This window comes from Sarcophilus harrisii, chromosome 2 (genome assembly GCF_902635505.1).
Source record: "Sarcophilus harrisii chromosome 2, mSarHar1.11, whole genome shotgun sequence".
In the NCBI taxonomy this organism is placed as follows: domain Eukaryota; kingdom Metazoa; phylum Chordata; class Mammalia; order Dasyuromorphia; family Dasyuridae; genus Sarcophilus; species Sarcophilus harrisii.
Window position 1 is genome coordinate 284,660,563 of NC_045427.1, and position 7,880 is coordinate 284,668,442.

Consider the following 7,880-nt stretch of genomic DNA (forward strand, 5'->3'; position numbering starts at 1 on the left):
TGTGTCAAATCTCTCACCTCAATATTTTAAAATGCTTAATTTGAATATTTTTAAATGAATGTCAAATATTTTTGCATGTAATTAAAAATTCATAAAATAAATGAATGAATAAATGAAGAAAGAAATGAGCAAACAAGCAAGCCAACAAACAAATAAATAAAATACATTGGGGAGAAAACTCCAAAGGTGTGAACCAATTACATAAGCATTGTTTCTATCAATTCCAGTGAGTTAACACTTTGTAAGCATTTTAACAGGAGCCCATGAAGTTTCTTGAACAAAGAATTATACCTGTGTTTAAGAATACGCACTGGTAGAATAGGTTAGATCCACAAGACAAAATACAGTTAGTCAATGACTATAGTAATCTATGATAAAACAAAGACCCAGTTTCTAATATAAGAACTCCCTATTTAACAAAAATTGCGGGCAATTTTGGAAAATAGTATGGGAGAAACTAGACACTGACTAACACTTAACACTCTATACCAAGATAAGGTCAAAATGGGTTCATGATTTAGACAGAAAGAATGATGCTATAAGCAAATAAGGAGAACAAGGGATAGTTTAGCTCTCAGATCTGTGGAGAAGGAAGGAATTTGTGGCCAAAACTATAGAACATTTTGAAATGCAAAATGGATAATTTTGATTACATTAAATTAAAAAGGTTTTATATGCAGCCAAGATTAGAAGGAAGCAAAAAACTGGGAGAGAAATTTTACATCCAAGGCCTCTGATAAAGACCTCATTTCTAAATTATATAGAGAATTGACTCAAATTTATAAGAATACACACCATTCTCTAATTGTGAGATGGTCATGGGATATTGAGTGTTCTTCTTTTTTCTAAAATATGATGGTTCTCTGGGAGCAGGTTTCTCGGGGAGCTTCTGGAGGCAGCTTTAATTTAGGTTCACATCAATAATCACCTCAAATGTAGCCAGGGATTACAGTATAGTCTTTTATTGTCTCTTCCAAAATAGCCCAGTAAGCTTTCTTTGGTTCCAACAGCTCTTGTTGCTAGTCCTTTGCCTCTGCTTCTGCCTGCTTCAGCCTCTCCTCTTCCAAATCCCCAGTTCTGCCCGACTGCAGTTTCTAGCTTCTCAATCTCCTCAACTGACTCCTGCTTTCTCAATCTCTTCAAGTCTCCTTCACTGACTCTAAGAGCTTCTTATATATGATCTCTTAAAGGTGTGAGCCCAAAGGTTGACTCCTCCTCTGAGAGAGTGGGATTGTGGGAGGTGTAAACTTGTGAATCTCCCAAACTTGTGAGCTAATGTGTGAATTCTCAAAGGTGTAAACATAAGCATTGTTTCTATCAACTCTAGTGAGTTAACACCTTGTTTCAAGTTCTGGCCCATAACAGGATATAAACAAACAATTTCCAGATGAAGAAATTAAAGCCACTTCTAGTGGCTTTATGAAAAATGCTCTAAATCACTATTGATTAGAGAAATATAAATTAAGACAACTCCGAGGTATCATTGCACAACTCTCAGATTGGCTAAAATGACAGGAAAAGATAATGATAAATACTGGAGGAGATGTAAGAAAACTGGGACATTAATACATTGTTGGGGGAGTCATGAAGTGATCCATCCATTCTGGAGAGCAATTTGGAACTTTGCCCAAAGGGCTATCAAACTGTGTATATCCTGTGACCCAGCAGTGTCTCCAGTGGAAACAAAGTGAATGCTCCTCAACTGGGGAATGGCTGAATAAGTTATGGTGTATGAATGTAATGGAATATTATTGTTCTATAAGAAATGATCAGCAGGCTGATTTCAGAAAGCCCTGGAGAGACTTATATGAACTGATGCTAAATGGAGTGAGTAGAACCAAAAGAACATTGTACATAGCAGCACTAAGATTATAAGATAATCAACTGCATTTTTTATTTTCAAAATACATGCAAAGATAGTTTTCAGCATCCGCCCTTGCAAAACTTTGTGTTCCAAATTTTTCTTCCTTCCTTCCTCCTATCCCCCTTCCATTAGAGAACACCAAGTACTCCTATATAGGTTAAACATGTGCACTTCTTTCCAAATTATCATGCTAAACAAGACAGATCAGATCAAAAAGGAAAGAAAATGAGAAAGAAAACAAGAAGTAAGCAAATAACAACAACAAAGGTGAAAATACTATGTTGTGATCCACATTCAGTCCCCACAGTCTCTCTCTGGACACAGATGGCTGTCTTTCCATCACAAGTCTACTGCAATTGGCCTGAATCACCTCCTTGTTGAAAAGAGCCAAGTCCATCACAGTTGATCATCAAATAATCTTGTTGCTGCTGTTACAATGTTCTTTTGGTTCTATTCAATTCAGTTAGTATCTGTTACATAAGTCTCGCCAGTCCTTTCTGAAATTCTGCTGATGGTTTCTTATAAAGCAATAATATTCCATAACATTCATATACCATAACTTATTCAGCTATTACCACTGCCCAGGTGAATTACCTGTTTCTTTCAAGAACCATAAATACACCAACTTACTTCATATATTTCTGAGTCCTTTTTATCTTTGTAGCATACTTCTAACAATGCTTACCAACTGGAGAATGGCCAAACAAGTTGTGGTGTATCCATTAATGGAATTTCATCACTGAAATATGATGAATGTAAAGAAGCAAAGAAAAACTTATATGAGCCAATGTAGTGTACAATAAATGAAACCAGGAAAATGCAAGGACTTCAACAAGGTAAATGGAAAGAAAAGCAACAATAAAACAATAGAAATTGAATGCTTTGAAATTATAATGACCTAATTTAGCCCCAAAGAATAGATGTCAAAAGGCACTTCCACTCCCTTCTGTGCAAGGAGACAATAAGTATGGAACACTGAAGGTAAGGCCAGGCTTTTTTGATGTGTTGGCTAATTTGGACTAACTACTGGACTTCTTTTTCCACTTTTTATAAAATTCTTTGTTATAATGATTCCTTTGTAGTATTGGGGGGGGGAATATATGGTAACATAAAGACAAAAAAACCAGTAGAATTTATTTTTAAAAGGAGAAAAAAGAATAACATTTTAATATAAGGGAGACATGGATTGGAGAAGGAAGTAGCTGGTAGCAAAATGAATTTGGACAGAGACAATTGCAATGGTTCAGGCAAAAGGTTATAGTGACCTGAAATTGGGATGTGGCCATATGGGAAACAAATACAGGAATATAAGAGGTGTTGTGCAAATGGACTGAATAAAACTTGGCAACTGATTGGATATGGTTGAGTAGAAAAGAGAGAGTCAAAGATAACTGTATGGTTCTGAACCTGATTGATTGGAAGAATAATGGGGAAGTTAAGGGAAAAAAGCAAGCAAATAATGGTTTGTAGATATGACCTTATTTCAGGTATACCTAATCTGGCATCTGTGAACTTATTTTATGAAAAATGCATTGATAACTATTTCAATGTAATTGGTTTCCTTTATAATCCTTATGCCTTTAAAAAAATTAATTTAAGATGGGGTTGCCAAAGGGGTCCAATTGAAGGCTTGTCTCTTAACATCGACCTTCTAATTTCAGGTTAGAGGTTGGGACAAGTCATTGAAGATGAGCTTTACTTAGGCCTCACAGCAAAGATACATAACAAATAGACTGTGATGCTTAGATACTATGAACATCTTCTCTCTCTTCCTCCCCTCTGCCTCATCTCTATTTGGATAGCAGTAAGGTGACTGGTGTAGGTTTCAGAAATCCTACAAGATCTGAAGGATCTAGTTCAATTCTGATGGACTTGGCCATTTGAAGGATCTAGTTCAATTCTGATGGACTTGGCCTTCTTCAACAATGAGATAAACCAAATCAGTTCCAATAGAGCAGTAATGAATTGAACCAGTTACACCCAGCAAAAGAACTCTGGGAGATGACTATGAATCATTACAAAGAATTCCCAATCCCTCTATTTTTGTCCACCTGCATTTTTGATTTCCCTCACAGGCTAATTGTACACTATTTCAAAGTTCGATATTTTTGTACAGCAAAATAACTGTATGGACATGTATACATATATTGTATTTAACTTATATGTCAACATATTTAATATGTATTGGTCAACCTGCCATCTGGGGGAAGGAGGGGAAAAATTGGAACAAAATGTTTTGCAATTGTCAATGCTGAAAAATTACCCATGCATATTTTTGTAAATAAAACGCCATTAAAAAAAAAAGTCTGAAGGATCTTGATCCATAGAACTGAGACTTTTTGTCCCCTTAGATAAAGGGGAAGTTGCATCAAGGAAGCTAGAAGCAATCAAGTCCCAGGGGCAACTTTGTTGTAGGCCTACCCCATGTTGGTTGGGGCAGAGAGGAAGTGGATAAAGAAATCTATTCAGGGAAGCCAGGCCAATCTAGGAAGCAAATGAAGTTCTGAGGTAGCTTTGTTTTTTTAAGTAAAGCCTCTCCATGTGGGAGTCTGGGAAACAGTGGTCCTACTACAGGTCTATGACTCTAAAAAAAAAAAAAAAAAAAAAAAAAAAAGGTTAAGAAATCCTACCTTATTTGATCCTCATACCAACCCTGGTAGGGTAAGTATTGCTAACATTATTATCCCCATATTATCCCCATAGACAGATAAGAAAACTAATACTGAGAGAAGTTAAATGATTTAGCTAAGATCACACAACTAGTAAATGCCAGAAGGTAAAGTGGAGCCCGAGGCTCCAAGTTTAGAGCTTTCCCACTACCCTGCATTATATCTCAACTAAAGATATACAATATTTTCCAGTTATCTCTACCATATATATAGTGCCAGCTCTTATTGAATCATCTTTTTTTTTTTTTTTTTTTTTTTTGGAGCAAACCAGGTGAAATTATTTGCCTGGAGTCACACAGCTAGTAAGTCCCTGAGGCCACATTTAAATTGAGGTACTCCTGATTCCAATGCAGGTACTCCATCTACTGCCACCCAATTGGCCCTACCTTCATGTTCTTTGAAGATTAAATTTATGCAAAGAGCTATTCTTCAAAGTTCTTTCCAAGATATTCTCAGTGATATCAGAATACTTTCTATACTCTTTTTCCTGTGGGCTTTACCATTGTAATAGAAGTCTCAATAGAGCTTATCACTGAAAGTTCTCCCATCCTCTGTATAAAGTTTAGTCAGAAAGATCTAAGTTGCTCAAAGCAATCAAGTCTGTTCAATCCATCAACAAATCAATTAATTTAGAAGCATTTACTAAAGGTCTACTATATTTCAGTTAGGTGACCAGCATGGAGGCAAAAAGACTCATCTTAATGACTTAAAATCTGGCCTCAGACACGTACTAGTTGTGACCCTGGACAAGAAACTAATCCGTTTGCCTCAGTTTCCTCATCCATAAAATTAACTGGAGAAGGAAATGGCAAACCACTACAGTATCCTTTTCCAAGAAAACCCCAAATGGGGTCATGGATTGATGAAGACACTGAAAAGACTGAACAATAACATCGATAACTATATTTCAGGTACTATGAATATAAATACAAAAGTGATGGTTGCTAACCTCAAGGAATATATTCTGCTACTTCTACCTTGTTATTTCGTTTGAACTCTTAGTGGCTTGTTGAGCCTCCCATAAGATGATCTTCTGTGGGATAGCAAACACCAATTCAAAAATACTCAAAGATATTTCAAAATGAAGAACAGAAGCTTTATTAGAATCTCAGAGAAACGGACAATCCTCTCACTGGAGTCCCAGAGGGAGGAGGGCTGGTCTCACAAAGGCTGTGAGAGAATTTAAATGGTTAGTGAGAGAAAAAAAAATTACAGAAACTATTCACCCATCCATTCCTGTTAATCCTCCTAAAATCATTGGCAAACTCAACCTTTATTTCTTTATTTGTCTCTGGAATATAGGTGGGCTTTTGGGGCAAGAGGGTCTTGGTTATACAAGGCTTGTTTCAAAAGAAAGAAACAGTCTGTTCTGTTTCTAAGGTTAACAATCAATTAAAATAGTTTAGGGAGACTTGGTTTTACCTCAAGCTTTTCTCAATCAACAGAGACTAGCCAGTTTGCAGACTAATGGAATCTCTCCAGGCCATTAAATAGTCAGATTCTTCTCTAAGCAGTTATCTCTTAGATATTTTCTCTAGGAAAGTCTTTGTTCTTCTTCTCCGAACCTAATGATTAACAGATCCTTAGTGCTAAATCTGGAATTATCAAGTGATTATTCTGAGAAATCCTCAGTTTCCCATTTCACTCAACCTGGAAATTGGATTCCTACAAAGTTGGAATATTTATGAGTGTGTTGCAAGCAATGTTCTTGCATTGACTTTTGTAAACCCAATTCAAGGGAAGTGATTTGACATGATTTCAAGAGGATACTATTTCAGCTTGCAACAAGAGGCCAAATGACCAAGGCCACCAAATCAAAATCATAGGACTAAATGGTCCTGGTATGACCATACCTAGAAATATTGAAGTACAGCTAACCTCTTCTGGCCTAGTACCAACTTTCTCCAATTTTCCAAAATCCTTTTTCTTTTTTGATCAACTGTCTTCTGTAATCCCCGTAAGGGCAAGAATTAGATTATCTGGGTTTAGCTTCTCCTCTCCAGGCATGACTTTATTCACTGTCAGATTTCATCCCATAGCACTCCAGTTCACAATGATTTTCTCCAGAGTTTGCCTTTGAATAGTCAGCTTTTAAACTACTTGTAGTCTTCCTAACAGTGGAACAATATGCCTTTGGGTGGTCAATTTTTAAAATACTTGTAGTCTTCCTAACAATGGACTTCCAAAAGAATTTCCTAATCCCAAATCCTTTAATGTGAAAAAAAAAACACAACTGCCTTTTTTTGGGGGGGGGAAAAAAAGTAGGGCAATAAAAAAAAAAAAAAAACAACCAGATAGGGCAGTGAGGTGGCACAGTGGATAAAGTACCAGCCCAGAAGTCAGGGGGACCTGAGTTCAAATTTGACCTCAGGCAATTAACACTTACTAGCTGTGTGATCTTGGGCAAGCCATTTAACTCCAATTGCCTCAGAAAAAATAAACAAGCAATAAAAAAAGATAGTCCATGAAATTTTGTTTTTTGTTGCCTTTGTATGAATGATAAAACCAATTGTACAAATTCCTTTTTTTTAACCTAAGAGTCTATGACCCATCTTTCCATTTAGCTTCTAATACCTTATACAAGAGTATCAAGGCAAATATGATATAGCTCCTCTAAGAATCAGTCCTCTTGGTGGTCACTAAATAAGGATCTCATATTTAGAGTACTAAGAGTCAGTATATATACACACAATTAAAACTGAGATTCTTAGCATCCTATGCCTCATTTTCTTCCATGAAAATAATTAAAGCATATGCAATACCATGAGTTGCATGAAAAGCTCTATGAGGAATTCTATAAGACCTTCAAAACTAAATCAACATAAACTGACACAAAATGATTTCAGTGGAAACTGGGGGAAAAATAAGTATGTGCAAATACATGGTAGTTCAAGAGAAAGAAGTAAAAGAAGAAAACTACATAGAAGTTTAATGCCTTTAAATCATGAATACTCTTTAAGAAAATAGCTAGTAAGATCTGGACATAGCAAGCAACAAACAATGCTGTAAGAAAAAAGAGAAATAGATCCCTTTTAACAAATGGGAAAAAGATGTGTTATTGAAATGGGATTTATAGTGTTAAACTATGAACTTGTCAAGGCAAAGAACAAAATTAACAAAAAACAAAAGAAAGCATAATCACTAGGACAAGATATGACATACACACAATTGAAAATAGCTCTATCCTGGACTATTTAAATAAATCATCAACACTACAAAATGGAAAATAAATATCAAATAGTTATATACAGAAGTTTAGCTAATATAAATCTCTTCCTACAACAAGAAGATCAAGAGTCCAGAAAGTGCCAATAAATATTTGACTTACTTGCCAAATGGGGAGAGAT

At 35.8% G+C, this 7,880-nt stretch overlaps 1 protein-coding gene across 1 annotated transcript in view; it reads right to left on the reverse strand.

The window, feature by feature from the left end:
• DGLUCY (D-glutamate cyclase) overlaps positions 1 to 7,880 on the reverse strand; it is a 171,042-nt gene extending 163,162 nt beyond the window's left edge. The window contains exon 1 of the mRNA XM_031952349.1: positions 7,862 to 7,880. The gene's annotated coding sequence lies outside the window, so the exon portion shown is untranslated. The remainder of the gene's footprint in view (positions 1 to 7,861) is intronic.